Source organism: Taudactylus pleione, unplaced genomic scaffold, assembly GCF_031769625.1.
Source record: "Taudactylus pleione unplaced genomic scaffold, aTauple2 ptg002566l, whole genome shotgun sequence".
NCBI classification, from domain to species: domain Eukaryota; kingdom Metazoa; phylum Chordata; class Amphibia; order Anura; family Myobatrachidae; genus Taudactylus; species Taudactylus pleione.
In genome coordinates this window covers 1-18,425 of record NW_028286946.1, presented here as the reverse complement: position 1 = coordinate 18,425, position 18,425 = coordinate 1, and positions in this window count along the sequence as shown.

The window sequence follows — 18,425 nt, the reverse complement described above, 5'->3', positions numbered from 1 at the left end:
TTTTCCTGGCATTCTGCGCATGCGCAGTAGGGAAATCGCAGGGAAAATTACTGCAGCGGCCACTTTCCTGGCGTTCTGTGCATGCGCAGTAGGGAAATCGCTGGGAAAATGACCGTAGCAGCCACTTTCCTGGCGTTCTGTGCATGCACAGTAGGCTCTGGCCACAGACTAGTGACCGGAGTCTACTGAAACTGTTAATACGCAATAGATCGAGGAGGGGACCCCGGATGGGGAGTGAATATGGGCCCCCTCCTTTCTAAGGGCCTGATTCAGAGATGGACGGAATTGCACAGCCACACACAAGCGGCTGTGCAATTCCATCCATTTAAAATACAAATGCAGACGGAGGTGTCATACACCTCCTTGCTGCATTTTGTGATCCCAAAGCTGCAACGGAGGTCGCAGCCTGGGGTCACCATCAGAACAATCGCAACCATTGCGAGGCCAGGAAGTCTGCATGCACCTAAGCAGACTCTGGCCTCGTCTCTCCTGGAAAACGGGGGCAACACTCCCCCATTTCCGGGAACGCTGCCAGGGAACGCCTCTGCTCCACCTCCCAAATGCCACAACCTATTGATCAGGCTGCGACTGGGAGATACTGCGAGCGGACTCGCAGACAGAGGGCTGCACATGCACAGTACACCTCCTGCGCATGCGCAGTCCTCCCACCATCGGAGATGTGCACTAAACATCGGGTTAGCATACATCTCTGAATATGGCCCTAAATACGCCCCTGTAGTGGCCACATTTTTTCTGTCTGTATAGAGTTGAACACAAAAAATAATAAAAATCAAATGCTCTTTACTTTCTCATATTTTTGACTTTCCGGTTGTTTAAACAATTTCTTCAGCTTTTTCATGAACTTAATTAAAGTCATTCCAAACTATATGGTATGTACAGTATGTACTGTGAATTTTTAAAGCTCAAAAACATGTCCAGAACATAACTAAAAAAAAGGTAGAGTTTTTATGAATGAATGTTATAGTTTCTAGAAAAATTGTTTGGCTTTATCTTGTTAAGTTTTCAAATGTAAAGCAGGGTATACATTACACGATGTGTACCTAGCACAATCTAGTGAGCGACGGGACCAGGCAGGGGTGTGGAGCAGTGGCGTAACTAGGGCAGGGCGAGCGGGGTACATGCCCTGGGCGCCGTGGGACCGGCGGCGGGGGGGGGGGCACCGCCGGCCATGGTCCGGCCTGTCCTAGTTAGCCAGTTTAGTGCCGACCGCAGTGAGTGCGGTCAGTACTACACATTTACACAGGACTGGCACTAGGTTTCCCAGCCGAGCCCCTTCCCTCCCCCTGAGCGCTTGCCCAATAGCACCAGGAGGAGAGTGGCAGGCGGGCTCATGTTGTGCATAAAACACACATCGTATAAAACACACATGATGTCTCTCCCATAATGCAGAGCGCGCCAGCCCAGGAGGACTGACGTGTGGATGGCGGCGGGAGCCGGAGCGTGGATTCATGTAAGTATTTTTCTTTTATTTATTTATTGTTTAATTTCAGTGTGTATTTGTCAGGGGGGGACTTATACTGGGGCACTGCATGTGGGGGGGGACTATTACTAAGGAGGGGACTACTACTGGGGGCACTGCTTCGGGGGGACCACTACTGGGGGGATACTACTGGGGGCACTGCATTGGGGGGGAACCACTACTGGGGGCACTGCATCGTGGGGGACCACTACTGGGGACTACTACAGTGGGCACTGCATCAAGGGGGACTCCTACTGGGGGCACTATATAAAGGGCACTGTATAGGGGGGACTACTACTGGGGGCACTGCATCAAGGGGGATTCCTACTTGGGCACTATATAAGGGGCTTACTACTGGGGCACTGCACAGGGGGACCACTACATGGGGCACTGAAAAGGGAGAACCACTACAGGGGGCACTGCATAGAGGGGATAACTACTGGGGGCCTGCATAAGGGGGACAACTACTGGGGGCACTGTATAAGGGGCACTACTGGGGGCCTGCATAAGGGGGGTTCACTCCTGGGGGCACTGTATAAAGGGCACTGCATATGGGGGAATCACTACTGGGGGCACTGTAAAAGGGGCACTACTGGGGGCCTGCATAAGGGGGATCACTCCTGGGGGCACTGCATATGGGGGATCACTACTGGGGGCCTGCATGTGGGGGATCACTACTGGGGGCACTGTATAAGGGGGACTACTACAGGGAAAGCTGCTGAAGTGGCTCACAGGTGGTCAAATCGGGAGGCTGGGGACCCCCACCACCGCAGCTGTGCGGCGGTGACGGACCCCCACGCGGCAAGCATTCACTGACGGGAGAGGGCTGAGGGAAGCCCAGCCAGTGATGGAGTGCTGGGCTTTACCCCCAGCCTGACGTTATTTGGCACGCCTCCAAATAACGTCACATAGGGGGCGTGGCCTATGGTAATTAGGCCACACCCCCAAATTTGAAACCACGCGCAATGTAAGGGTGCCTTCTCAAGGGCCGGCACAGGGTGCTTCGACCACCTGACCCGGCCCTGGGTCCAACAGTGACATCTCATGGCCGTCTGTGCATCCCCTGGTATCTGTGGCATTCCTGAACACTGTGTCACCAATTGTAAACAAACAGTCCAGCTGCATAGGTGTGGCCATATTGGATTGTCTCATGTGATTCTCTCTAGTCTAATCGGATTTCAGCAACTGCGTTTACATTATATCTTTTCAACCAATAGACACCAGGAGTGCCCTTTTTAAACCCTCACCTGAGAGCAGCACATTGCCAGATCCATTCTCTTTCTTTTCCTGAGGATAGTGTCTGTGTTACAGCGAGAACTCCAAAGTATCTGCTTCTCAGCAAGAACTCTGAAGTCATTACTATCTGCTCCCAGGATCTCCATAACATACTGCCAGACACCTCTGGTTATTCTACAGTACCTACATTCAGTGGTGGCTTGGTTTTCTGCCATTGGGCCTGATTCATAGATGTACACTATGCACACAGCAGCTGCATCTATGGCAGCAGCTGCTGTGTGCATATATGCTAATGCTGCAGGAGGTGTCTGTAGGAAAAAGACACCTCCAGACAGCTACTCAGATCCACTTCATGCATCCAAAGCAGCAGGATTGAATCAACATTGTGACTAGTGGCCATCTGAGTAAGCCTAAGCTTAGTCAGGATGGCCACCTCCTGTCTTCTTGCAAGGCCAGTAAATCTGCATCGCAAGATGCAGACACTGGTCTCGACACACCCCATTTTCTGGGAACACAGGCAGTGCTGCCCCATCCCCTCCCCCAAACATCTGCTAAGGCTTGGGGGCACTGCGTGCAAGCTTCAGATTCCTTTCTGCTCATGTACAGAACAGGTCATGCGCAGTACTCCCGTCATTGAAGATGTACGTATTCCATCATGTTTGTGTACATCACTGAATCAGGCCCATGATCATCAGCCTTACTGTGAAGTCCATCTGCCAGCACACTATGGGCCTGATTCAGAGCCGGACGCAATTAGCGCTCGCTCGTCCAGAAAATAGGGTTGGCTATTCAAATGAACTGTTCGCTCTTTGCGGTCTGTTCACGCCTCTAGGTCTGAACGAGCGAACAAAAATTGCGGTCGTTTTTTGGGAAACTACGCCCCCTGGCCGCTCGCATCCTACGTCATGTCCGCTATTTATTAGATTAATCGAGTACATCGACCAGGGTATGAGCTGCTCGCTATGCTTGTGGTTGGTTTTTGCTACCACAATTTTGCGAGCAGTTCTGGCTATTAAATAACCCAGTGACGTGGTCAATGACGCTGCTGTTTTAATTATGCACACCCATAAAACGCCCGTTTTGACCTTTAAGCACGCCTGCGTTCGGATCTCCACTCCCCGTTTTCAAGCTCCTTCCCCTGTTACCACCCACATACGCCTCCTCCTGTCACTCAAATTATCAGGCATTCGCTATTTTGTGAGCACATGAATTTCGGCAGCACTGACTGGTTCGCGCATGCGTATAACGATCCGTACGCATGCGCAGTTGGGCAAACATCGCTCGGAGCGAACGAGAGGCTCTGAATCAGGCCCTATATGGCTGTTAGTAACAGGTTTCCCTGTTCTGGGAGTCTTGTAGCTGGGGCTAACTCTGAGGCTCAGAGAATTCATTTCTAGTTCTGCAAGTCAAGGTGTGGGTTCCAGGTCTGTGCATCAGTTGCAATCGGCAGCCCTAAGTTCCCCAATTCTAGTCTCAGTTCTGTGTTCTCAGTTCTTGATTCCAGTCCTAACTTTACTCTGTTTCCCTAGTCTGTACCTTTCTGAGTTAACAGTAGTGGGTTGCAGAGCCCTATACCTAGATCCAGATTTCATGGTTGCATTCTCCACAAACGGTTCCAGTTCCCTATAGCTGTGGATTTCAGTTCCATGTTTCCAGCACAGACCCTGGTAATAGGGTTTCTTGCTGTCTGCTAGTGCTGGTTTCGGGCAGTCTACATGGCTATTTCTCGGCACTTCACTAATGAGCAGAGGTCTCATCAAATCTCCCAGTTTCAGCTACACTCCTGCCTCAGCTAGACCCAAAATTAGACATACAGGTACGTATCACAGAGTATCTAACAACTCCTAGCTGACTGCCATTGTAATACACCACCGTGATGCGGCTAGTGCAAACAGACGAAGTGGCAGCCCACCACAGAAAGAACTTTAAGTATCATTGCAGAAATGACTGACCAAAGTCCTGCAGAAAAGGCCTAAAGGAGCACCCTGCAAACTGTGAGTACTCACCTACATTAAAGTAGTAGCTGTGATTTATCCCGGGATTTGATCCATGGAGGAGCAGCATAAAGATAGACTTCTGAGTACAAGTGGCTGAGTTAGCCATTATCAACATTAAATTACATTTGAAACAAGTATATGTTTTTATCCAAATTATATATTCATTTTAACACCTGCAAAAAGTCCATGTGTGAAATGGGTTGGACTTATTGTCACTTATTATTTTAGTCTTTGGTTTTACCCATTTTGGGTTATTTTAAATTGTAATCTGTATCTGATTCAGAGATTGATGCAATGTCAATATTTAGATAAATGCAGGCTTGTTGGGACTGTGGAACTCATTCAGAGGCGGTTGCACGGAGTGATTGGTCGTAGCGAACGATGTTTTTTTCAACTGCGCGTGCGTGTACATGGCAGTGCGATTGCGCAAGCCTGTCTTACCGACCGCAATCCTCTTGCCCGTTAGTCACTACGAGGTCGTAGCTGAGATGACATTTCCTGCCGTTTGTGAGTGGTTACAAATGAAGGTGCTTGTGAACGGGGGTGTGGTGGTGTGGACACAGGCGTGGTTGACCTTAAAAAGGGCGTTTTAAGGGCGTGCATATATTACTGAGCGAGTCATCACACACGTCATCTCGTTGCAATAACGATGCTACTGCTCGTAGTGCTAAAGGTAGCCCAGGGTCTACCTTAAGCATTGCGAGTGCAGGCGATGGTTTCTGCCTCAACCGATGTCTGTAGGCAATTAACACTGTACAAGTGTTAATCGTGCTGACGTAGGTTGCCGCCTGCGACCGACTCTGAATGAGGCCGTAGAGATAGGAGGTGTGCTTTCATTGTTGTGGGTGTTTCCGTGCTTACGATGTGCATTGCGACTGAGCGCTCGTTTTTCATATTCTCGATCACTTTGGGTGCTACCGATCGCTCCCGAGTGACCGCCTCTGAATGAGGTCCTGTATTCCGGACATGCTTTACTGAGCTTCTGTGAATTTGTTCACAGCTGGAGAGACTCCGGCATCTTAGGAGAGCCCCTCTGTCTGATACAGCATAGGCTTACTAAGAAGTTCGATGCTTCGGATGTTATTATTGATATTTAGTTCAGATCTAGTTTAGTTATGATTCATTATTACTTACATTTTATTTTGATACATTGATAAGTATATCAAATCATTTTTACATTCGTTTTGAATTTCACATCCCTTTCCAGTTAATTTTTGTTTTGTTTCTTTACAATTTATTTATAGTCATCCATTATTTTACTCACTTACAGTACTTATAATTTTATATTGCATTTTATTATTGATGTTCTCACTCATCTCCACTATTTAACATGTCTATTTTACCCCATGTCTAATTTACCCCATCTTTTGTACTAAATGAATGTGGCTAATAGCATTATTTATTTTGCAGTGTGAAAGGGGATGATACCCTTGTTACAGAATATGCTTCTTTAATCCACACATACCTAAATGACTCCCAATGGACAGCCAGAAGAGTAGGTGACCCTGCTGCATCCCGCCCACTTCCTTGAAATGGCAGGATGGGGAGCATAATGTTGCAAATCATATGTCCATGAGGAGGGCAGGTCCAAGAGAATTGTATCATTTTGGCCCTACCCCTTCTTCATAGAAAAGCATTTTGTGGCATTATTTGATGAAGAGGCAGAGACAGAAAACAAAGAATCATCGTACCCACCCCCTTAGTATTAAAAAAATAAATGTTTTAAGCAGAAAATTGTGTAGAGTATCTTTAGTATGAACAGTGCTGGCATTTCACTATATTCTCCTGAGAGAGGATTACGACGTATACAGTAACACATTAATAACACCACAATAACACATTAATAACACCATAACCAGCAGTGCATCCAGTATATCTTCCTAAACAGGCATTTGAGCAGCAGTGCAATCTGTACTTTATATGAACATGAACATACCACAATCTGAGCACTGGGTATACAATTTTTATCTTTTGATATGGAATTTATTGCTTAATGAGGTCCCATAAATAATTTTATTCTTAAAATATTATCTCCTGCCCATATTTTCAGTCACTTGGGTTTTCTGGTACACATTTCGAAACATATCTGATGGTGTCAGTGTTAGAAATGGTGGTACTGGCCAGGAAATGTGGGTAGGGGCGTTTAGTAGCTCTATCTCCCCAAACCTGTCACCTGTGATATCTAAATATAACATGTTTGTTTTATGCAATATAATGGAATTCTAATATATCACAACATAGGTAAAATGTTTCAGCAAAAATGATATTAAGGTAAAAAACCGGGGTAGTTCAATAAGTAAAGTAACAAGACCTCATCACGTGTGTTATGTTCTCTATTTCATCAACAGCTGAAATTCATCGCCAACTTATCAAGGTGTATGGTTATAATGTCATGTCACGGATACAGGTCTGAGTTTGGTGCACTGCCTTTGATAACAGCAGGACAGACGTTCAAGACGTGCAGCAATCCGGCCGGCCAAGCGCGTCCACCACAGATGACCATTTGTGCCACATTGTAGGTCTGATTCAGGAGGACAGACACATTAGAGTTAGTGATATTGCTGACAAACTGAACATCTCAGTGGATACTGTGCATCAGGGACACAGTCAGGGTAGGCTGGGAGGCTTAGACTCCTTTGTCATACTCCTGAGATTTGCAATAAAAATTATTAGAATAATACAGTTTCACTTAGCCGCTGCTTCCCCTGACCCATTGGTGAGCCGCCTTTGTATCGGCTCCATCTGTCCTGCTCGCGGTGTGACCAGAGAGCGTGAGGACTGAGCTTCACACCTCGCTACATTCGGACCAGCTCAGATGGAGCATTGCCTTTTGACCGCTGTCTTCCTTCCACACGGCCACCTCAGAGCGGCATTCCGCACACTGCCTGCCATACACGAGAGGACAGGACCAGCAGGGACACAGACCGATTTTACATAGACCGGTCCGGTCATCATCATATATCAGCTAAGTACTGGTTCAACCATTTATTCATCATTTCAAGTCACTATGCCTATCTGGGTTAACCCATGGTAACGACTGTATCATTTGGGACATAAACAACATCACAGTGCAAGGACATTAGTCAGGATAGCTCTGGTTCATGGAACTTCCCAAAATCAATCTATTTTTCTGAAAATTGAACTTCTCCCCCCTTTTTTTCATGTGACTGGATACTACATGTTCTCTTATAGGTCACTTGCTACAACGTTTGATACTTCTGAATTACTGATACTAATTACATGGTATATTAATACTGCTGTCTTCATTCACATAACTGTCTGAGGCACAATTGGAATTCCATTTCAATGTGCACTTTGTGATATATATGTCTTTCTATATGTGATTTTTACTTTTTAACTCATACTTATTTTATTAAATGTACATGATTTCTATTTGCGCTCCCTTTTTCTTTATTTATCTTCTTCCCTATTAGGGGCTAGCCACCCCTTAGGTGAGCTGCTCTTAAGATTTCATCTTTTAGACCACAGCGCCCGGTTATCCTTCATTTTACACTGTAGAGTGGAAAGCATATGGGTCACAGCCAATCAGTGGCCGCTCCATGTAGAGTGGCCTCTGATTGGCTGGCGGTCAATGTGAATTTCAGAAGAGTAGCGTCTTCTGTCATTCCACGTAGTATAGGTATACATGATAACACATATACCTATACTTGTCCGAGTTGGAATGGGACAGTCGTGTTTTTTGTTTTGCCAAGACCCATTGCATGCTACATGGAGAAGAGGACCAACCTGCGCCAGGATGGTGGTGAGTATTGGATTTTTTTTACAGGTAACCCTTTGGAATACTACTTGGACAAGGGGACAGAACAGCTGTCAGTAAGTAAGTATGTGTGAGTGTGGTAAGTATGTGCAATAAAATTGTACAATCTACGGTGTGTGTCTTGTGTTTTTTTAACTATTTTTTTTACAGCGTGGGTACGGGTGTAGTTCCACAAGTGCAAAAGGGCAGGCATGCTGGCACCTGTAGTTCCATGGTAAAAAACAATAGTTTATATCTATTTTCACCACTATTACCCACGTACCCACAACCCAGGGGTGTGGGGAAGAGCCCCAGGCTTCAGCGTAAGCCTGGGGTGCTCGGGAGAGGGGGTCCCCTTTTTTGAGGAGGTCCCCATCTCCGCTGAGTTCCCTGGCTTGGGCTGACTGGCTTGGGTTGATAATGCTTTGATCAGAGAGACCCGGTGCAGGTTCCCCTGGCTGTGGCATTACACCCTGGCTGGATTTGAGCCCAGTGCTGGCTTTAAAAATAGGGGGACCACTACGCAATTTTTTCCCCCTATTTTTAAAACCAGGACAGGCTCAGCAGCCCAGTGCTGGTTCCTAAAATACGGGGTAACCCTACTCATTTTTTTCCCTGTATTTTAGGAACCAGGACTGGCTGAGCAGCCTGGGGCTGGTTATGCTTTTTTGGGGGGGACCTTACTTAATTTTTTTTAAAAACATTTAACCCTTTTTTTTAAAGGTATAAAACACAAGCAGCCTTCACATAGCTCACTGATATGTGCAGGCTTCTTGCTCGGGAGTGTTTGGCTGCGGTCAGACACTGCAAACTTGAGTGATTAATCTCGATCTAATAGACCATCAGAAAATTCGATCTCAGCTAAACACGCTTCTTGGTAAATTTGAGTGTTTCAGAAGCCTAAAATCACCTGCGTTTCAGCGAGTCAAATCGAGTTTAAAAACAGCAAAACTCACTCAAACATGATTCTTAGTAAATTTACCCCAGAGTCTCCCCAGCAGAAAATAGCAACATGTTTCATAGTTAACTGATCACTTCATCAAGACTTTCATTCCTTTATCCCCTTTTTAAAAAATAACCATATTTGCATTGGCAAAAATGTGCAGTATTTAATTTCCATAATAAAGCTTTATTCTAATTTATCTAAGCGGACCCTTTCATTTATTGGGATTTAATTATATTTATGGATTTATGGGCTGGTTACAGTAAATATTCTTAATTTCACTGACGGACCTCAAGATAGACAAGTGCATTTCAAAGCTCCAGAATTATTCACTAAAAGTGACTGCAACCACTATAAGCATTTTTACCCATCACTGGGTTTGGAGGACAAACACTAGAGATGACCCCCCGTGTTTTGGTTTTGGATCTGGATTCATCTTTGTAATTTGGTTTTGGCTCTGCAAACCCCCTCAAGTGTTTTGGCTTTTGTATTGGATCTGTTTTTTAAAAAAAAAAACATTTATTGATTAAAAAGTTTTTAAAAGCAGCTAAAATCATGTAATTTTTGCAATTCAAAACCCCAAATTCCAATTTATAATCCAAATTCCAAACTGCGGGAAGATTAGAAACGTGACTCCGATCTGTCTGGATCTCCTCAGGAGATCAGAACAGCAACTTACATCTGTCCGAATTTATGAAATTTGGGTAGATTCGGATTGCTGGACAACTGATATGCACATCTTTAATATTATATACACTATGTTTCACTTTTTTCCCATCTCCTGTGTATTGCAACCACGACACTGGACACTATCTACATAAGACACTCCATTGCTTAGCAACCTCTACAAGACAACAGTGTTTAGACTGTCCAAAGCCTACCTTTGCCATTTGTATAGTGAGTGTTTATATTCCACCATACACTTATATTATGATCTTGTATTCTTCTCTTTCCATTTTATAACCACATTACTGAGAGGAAGTTATATTACTTATACAAACTGATAAAACCACCATGATAAAAAATCCCTATCAGTAATATGCAAATGCTTCTTCCAGCCTTGCCCTTGAGTACTAGCGACCACTGGAAAGTGCAAGCCCCGAGACACTACTGTAAATGCCCATGGTCGTTGCAACTCCGCCAGGGATTCTGAACAATCCCCAGTTAGGGCACCATTGTGAGCAACACTGACCCTTGTACCAGACTATGGCAGGCACAGTGTCTCCTTCTCAACTTTGTATTAGCATGACCTCTGCTGCTGCGGCTCTGTGACTGAGAGCGTAGCCACATTCACTGACATCCACAGCACTCCCATAACATGCCACTCCCATAACTTTTTTCATGCACAACTCAGGCCACCTCCAAGTCACCACCCATGGTTTTGCATCGTCATTCCTAAAACAATGCAAACCCTACACATCAGCATACTCTCTGTAGAACACATGCTGTATGGGTTTTCAGTATTTTTCTGCATACACGGTAGCAAATAATCACTCAACTCTGCAAACATTGGCACTCCCTTCAGTTTGTGTCCTCCTCTAAATCAGACCCACTGACTTTATGGCAAAGTGTCTGAAATCAGAATTGCCCATTCAAAATCACTAAAATTGTCAGACTGTGTTACTTTGATTTGCTAGTTTTTTTTCTGCTTTGACTATCTGCTGTTGGTTTACTTGCTGCTTGGCTGCATACTAGATTGTTGATGTCATGCTTAGGTAAGGGTTAGATACTATTCATTATTCATGAATGCAAAAAATAGGACTCCCTATATTCCGACTAGCTCTGACATTAAATTAATAATATTTTATAAAAAGAGACCCACATATCAAATTAATAGTACCCACCTGCTGCTACATTACATAAGCTGTCTCACAATGGCTAAAAACAAATAATTAAATAGATAACCCCCACAAGAAACCACATTACATTAATGTTCTCCACCATCATCCACATTATGTCAACACTTACAATTACATTATATTAATGCCTGCCCTCCATTTACTTACTAGACAGCTGTGCAGAAAATTTCTATGAAGACAGACTCCTCTGTCTGCCTTCTGCGTGGTCTCTACAAATGTAGGGAGTTGGCATGAACATCGTTGATTTGCCACCATCAATGGTTTTGCCATTGATGGCAAAGATCTGCTTGTTCTCTACCTTCAATGGCAGAGAAGGTGGAAATGTCTCCCTCTATGATTCAGGGAGGATGCATGGACACATACACCACTCCTGGGGGTATATATACTAAAGTGTGGGTTTTAAGAAGTGGAGATAGTGTCCATAGCAACCAATCAGATTCTACTTAACATTTATCTAGCATCTTATAGAAGATAATCGCTAGAATCTGATTGGATGCTATGGGCAACATTTCTACTAAAAACCCACAGTTTAGTAAAAATACCCCTTGTGACCAGGGCCGGTGCTAGGCTTTGCTGTGCCCAGCCCCTTCCCTCCTCTGCTTCTTCCCCATGAGCTTACATATACTCACTACCGCTGGAAGGGAGGGTTGGCATTTCCTGCACCCGCCAGATTGAGTGGCGCTTCGGGCGACAGACCGTCTTGCCTGTGCCTGGAGCCGCTACTGCCTGTGTCCCACTTAGCCCCACTCCTTTCCTGACTGGCCAACCACCAGATGGGTCCCACCCTCCACTCAGTGATAGTCACTGACTGTACAGTGTGTGAAGATCAGTAAGCCTGAAGGATGACATGTAAAAATGATGGACATTAAACCACAAGTGTTTTGAGTGTTGCCAGTTTAATAATGTGTTGGATATTGCCCCTTTAAGTTTAGCTGGTCTTATGCAGCCAATGAATGTTTCATGGGGAGTGGTCTAAGAGTATTTAATGGAGTGATGTATGTAAATCTGCCTCTTTATTCAAGTTTTTCCCACCCTCCCTCCCTCTTTTTGTTTTTCGTTTGTTGAATGTATGATGGTTGGTTTGGTGGTTGCGGAAAAGAACGACACTTGGAGTTACTTTATGTTAATAAATAGGCTTAGTGGGTGCACTCTCATTAAAGTGAAGTAAGGCGACAGCCAATTGTCCTGGACAGGAAATGGCTATACCACCTGGACCGGTGGTTGAAGGTAAAGGAGAGTTGATCACCAATGCTTGGCTTGCGTGTGTGTTTGTTTGAGCTGTTTGGTTGTTATTGTCCTGTGCGTTCTTTTTGTGCTATCACCATTATTAGTATTAACTTATAGTCTAAAATTTAATGACTTGTCAAAAATAAATTTGACAAAATATTTAAATGCCAACACTGTTGTCTGTGTCTTTAATTTTAGAAGTTAAGTTACATTGTATTTAAGAAGGTTGTTATATGGTAACACGATAATACACGTTAGTGAGTTTATCAATGGTGCAAACACCAATGGCGCTATTAATAGTGACCATTTATAGTGGACACTTCGATGACCATCCCTATTAGGAAGCCCAAACCAGTACTGTATGCAGAATGGAGAAACAGTAGGGTAGTACTGGGGAGGAACAAATGCAACAAAATGACAGGAGGAGCAGAGCAGACATTTATGGAAGGAACAGGAATAAGGCCGCTTAGACCATTAGGAAGAAGGAACAGTTCATTAACTGGCTGTGCAACGTGTTATTCTCGATATCCTGTTAAGCTGAAAGACCAATCAGGACAGGGGGTGGACCCAATTGTAAGCAGCAGTGAATTTAATAAGGCACCTGGTTCTTGGTGAGGGGGGGTAAGCCAACATGAGCCACTGTCTATAGGATATGGGCTGCACAGAAAAACCTCATGCCAAGTGCCGCTGGTCCAGGAAAAAAGAACCGGTAATGGTGCTTCAGTCTGTTTGTACAACTTTAGATCCTTTACAATCCCCAAAATTATGGGATAGCAATGTGTTTCCTTGAGTCATGTCCATTTCTGCTGCTGCAGTGTACACTCTGCTCCCATGGTGGATGCACCACTGGCCAGGGCCACTATTTTACTGCTCAGTTGCAAGATGACATAAGTATTTAGTATATTATTAACTAGTATTTCTAACTTGACTGGGTTAGTATTTGTAACTAGATAAGGGAGTCTTAATGACTATACTATTTAATTGTTTGTAATATTTAATCAAGTTTTATAATATTTCCTTCAATGTTTATACTATATTTTATGCACTGTGCAATAGTTATGTTTTAATTAGATTTCATATACAATTAGATCTCATACACAAATAAACCTGCTGCACATATCCCTTGAGTGCTCTTCAGAGTAATGATTTCTCTTGCTTTTCAGTTTACTTTATGTTGGATTTCTAGTTCAGCATAATGAGATAAAACTTAAAGTTGTACTTGCCAAGTAGCAATGTTCTCTTCATTTGAAGAATCCCCTGAAACCTGGAATGACTCAGTGTTGTTGCCACAGGTGAGCACACAGAGAGTGCAGCACACACCTTGGCCAGTACACAGTGTCTCCTCTCTGCGTCACAGCCAGACCCCAGGAACGAGCCAAGGCAACTTCTTTTGAATCAAAATGGCCAATGTGTAAAAAATGTGTTGGCCAATGTGTTTCACATTAGTTTCACATTAGCCATCTTGGATTAAAAACGAGGCTGCTTTTCCCTGGGAGCCGGCTGAGATGCGGGGAGAAAACAACAGCAGCTACCCAGGTGAGTAATCTATATCCCAGATGGGGAAGGTAGTCTTTATTCATGGCGGGTGGGTCAGGCAGTCTATGTCCTAGGTGGGGGTCAAGTAGTCTAGGTTTCGGGGAGAGGTGGTTAGTCAATGTCCCAGGAATGTAGTTGTCGCAGACCCCTTGCTTTTAGCCTGCACACACCTATGATGGTTGTTCTGTACATTACTACTAATTGCTAAAGTAGCCTCTTAAGCTGATGCAACTAACTACAAAACAAAAGCCCAGTGCAAGTGAGTCCTTTCTCATATTTTTGAGCTCTTAATCACAATTAACTTCTCTCATGTCAAAAAATACACTTAAATTCCTACAGACTATTGTCTTCTGGGTATTAGCCAGCAAGGTTCAACTAACATCTTTCTGAGTGTTGGCAAAAAGAAGGGGCCCAGTTTTTCCTTGCCAGTTACAGATTTTGCCAATGGAAACTTGCAACTTACAATGCTACTCTACATAGAATTTATGACGGTAAAGATTGGGCTTAGAGAAAGGATAGCAACACTCACTTTCCCCTAGTCTTTCCCAAGACTGGTACTGTAGCTTTACTCAAAGAGGATGCATAGTTATTACTGCAGTTACTGTATGTATGGAAATTGGTATTCAGTGCATCCATGTTTCTCTAATTACATGAAAGGGGGGAATTTACATTATCATGATTCAGTTTTTACGGTGATTTCAAAGCTGACGTGCAATTCAGCAATTCAACATACTTTTGCCCTCTAAATTGACCGATTTATTTTCTGCCATTTTTTCCAGTGGTTTGGTTGTGGTTAATAAATCTGCTGAAAAGTATCCAGGATCTGGAGAAAAAAATTCACTATGGCAATATGTGGCGGGTTGTGTTTTATTTTGCAGGCAGTTTTGTCTTTGATATGTTCGACAGGTTGTAACTCACTCAAAAACCTGTCTAACAATTTGACCAAATCTTGATAACTTGAACCTTAAGTGGCTGAATTAAATTTCTGAACAATAGAAAGTAGAAGAGAACTAAGCCTTATAAATCAGAATAAATTAATTTACAGTAGATATGGCATTTGAGCATTAAGCCTCGTTGTTCATGTTTTATGCTAAGTTTTGCTTGGGCCTGCTGTTAAAAATCATACAGAATTAAAATTGTCAAACTAAATAATACTCTTGCTTTCAATTATTTACTTAACTATTAACTGATTACTTTTAATATCTGACCAGAGCATACTGTTTTGAGATTAGTCTCAAACATGAGCAGCCTGTCACACAATTCCTAAGCATTTAGATACAAAAGATTGTACTACTGATATTCTATCTTCTCTGTGCTAGATACAGCCATACATGTCTACTTTAAAGAATCATATTGGAGAATTGTACAAGTGACACCTAGATGTGCGCTGCTGGAAAGGGATTGTCTTGCTTCACTTACTGTATGGGTGTATTTATTACTACCCAAGTATGTGTTTCTAGGTGGAACCTAAAGTACTGCGCTTGGGTTGCAGTATATAGTTTAACATGACTGGAGGAAAGAGTGTTTCTATTTTACTTTTACTATTATTTTACGTTTTGTCCGTTCATTGATATATTGTGTGTGCGTTGTCCAGTGTGTACTTACAATAGGTCCATGAACTAGTTGCTTCACAGACATATCATGTTGGCTGTGCAGCACAGCCGATAAATCTGCAGATATATCGGTTCATCATGCTGTGTGTACGGGCAGTCAGCTGCCCACTCGTACACTTGCTGCAGAGGCTGCCAGTGTCTGACATCACCACTGGGCGGGCATATGTAAATGTACGCCCAGTTGTTACTTCATGCACAACACATCGGGCTGAAGATTGGTAAGTGTGTATGCACTTACCAATAGTCAGATAGAACAGTGGATCTTCCAGTTTGCTGATTCCTGGTCCTAGTGTGTACATACCATTATGCACCGGATCAGACACAAGTCACACAATCCGAGAAGAATCTCCTGCGGCAGAATCCCCAACCTCTGTAGTGTCATATAGGGGCCTATTTATCAACGAGTTTTATGAAACCCAACAAGTGATAAAACTTGTTGCGTATGATAATGGTGCTCCAACAAATCAGCTCCCAACTGTCATCTGTTGGAAATATGACAGTTGAGAGCTGATTGGCTTGAGCACCATTTATCATACGCAGCATATTTTATCACCCGTTATGTATGATAGAAATTGTTGATAAATAGGCCCCTTAGACCACGTGACCCCAAACTACCCTGTCAAGTGGAGATGAATTCTGTATCAGACTCACCATCACAACCTGACAATGACACAAAGCAAGAAAATAATAAAAAGAGGAAAGAAAAAACAAATCGACTGAAAGGCAATAAATGCAGTAAATTTAGCACAAAGACATCTAAGCTGCAGATACTCACACCACCTAAAAATGTTCAGAAAAAGAGACAGATTGACTCCCTGCAATACCTTATGACAGGCTAAACCACACCCCTTTAAAGCCCTAAGCTATCTAATAGGTTATGACTACACTATCAATAAAAACTAACCCAACCCCCTTTTAAAGGTACTGATGAGAGGGGCTGCTGCAGCATGCAAAGGGGTTTCATTCATCTTCTGGCATATTATTATTATAATTTAATTATATGGCGCCACAAGTGTTCCGCAGCGCCTTACAAAGTACATAAACAAATAAGTGACCAGCGACTTACAATACAATATAATACAATTCAGGAAAAGGATATGGATAATATACATTGCTACATTAGAGACCATAACACCCAAATAAGCAAAAGGGCATAAGAAACCAAGTGTTAGGTGCCCTAGTGGGGAGTAAGAAGTAGATGAAAGTAATGTAAGGAGAAGCACAAGAGGGTAGAGGGCCCTGCTCGTATATGATTCTGATATGTTTCTCATTCTAGGGCTTCCCTTGATGAATTAACCAATCAAATTTAAGGTGTGTTCAGAAAGTGTTATCGCCACACCTAAACATTTAAATTTAGTAAGGAATAAATAGAAATAACTTATTATTATATACATTAATTCATAAAAGCATCACAATGAATGTCAAAAAATTGCTGATGCTGCATAGAATTGAGTGAGTGGATGAATGTGTTATCTTACGTTTAGAAGAAACTGAGATATTTGCAGTTAAAGATAAATATGAAATTAATTAGCAATAAATAGACTACCATCATAGGTCATAACACCAACATCCATTAAAAAAGTAGTTTTTCAGAAAATTGATACACAAGACCCTCATCCACTCACCTCTTCAATTATGAGTCTGATGCTTCAGATGATTCCGCTTTTGCAGACAAGCGTTGGATGAGAGACGCGGGTGGTGGGCGTCCCAAGGACATCAGCTAAGTCATTAGCATATTTTTACAAGTCTGCTGTGTACGGAATCACAGTCATGATGGGAATTGCGTCCATCTCTGAAAAAGGCCCAAACTTTTCACTGTGTAACAGAATAACATATCTTGGTTCTGTTATCAGGTATCCACACATGGAGGCTTCTTCTTACAGTATATAATTAGAATGTCATTTTTGCAATTGTTAAGGACACCCCATATGTAAATAGAACTGGCATTGCTTCTCTAAATAATCCATTTCCTGTGTGCAATTATTTGAGTGTTTAAGGTGTTGGCTCTTCTTAATGTACTTTGCAGATTATGTGTCTGTCATGTTCCCTTTCATACAAAAGATTTCCCTTGACACAGTATTAAGTATCATCAGCTATCTTACCGCTCTTCATTATGCACAGGAAAATATGTGACATTTAAACTTGCTTCTATTTTCAGGTGTTTGAACATGACAGACATATGCCAGACAGGCGTAAAGGAACCAGTGGCATCACAGTACATGGGAACTAGACTTGACATTAACATTTCCTTCAAACTAATATATAACAGTTTGCAGGATAGTAAGGAAATGATTTAAATTTTTTTTAATTATTATCTATATGTGTTATACATGTGTAGCTATATATTTCTGTTTAGAAATATTATTATTATTATTATTATTATTATTATTATTATTGTGTTGTTGCAATATTTTAGATGCTATTACTTTCTTATCAAAAAGAAGATTGATATGTATAGTACTGGTTCCTCTTTCGCACATAAAGGGCCCGATTCAAAGATAGACACAATGCCGATATTTACGCAATTGAGCGATGTTTTGGTACTTTGCATACAGGAAAGTCCAGAAATCCCATCCTGCTCACGTGCGAACCCAAGTGTCTTATACCGTACGCAATTGCGCTTGGTATCGTAAACATCTGAGAAGGGGTTTGTGTCTGGGAACACTGCTTCAGAGACCATGTCTAGTTGGATTAGAGTAGAGTAGACCCTAGGCTTCCGCAAATGTCAATGGTGCGACCAATGTAGCGTCAATCTTGGGGGTCTAGTTACGATCTGT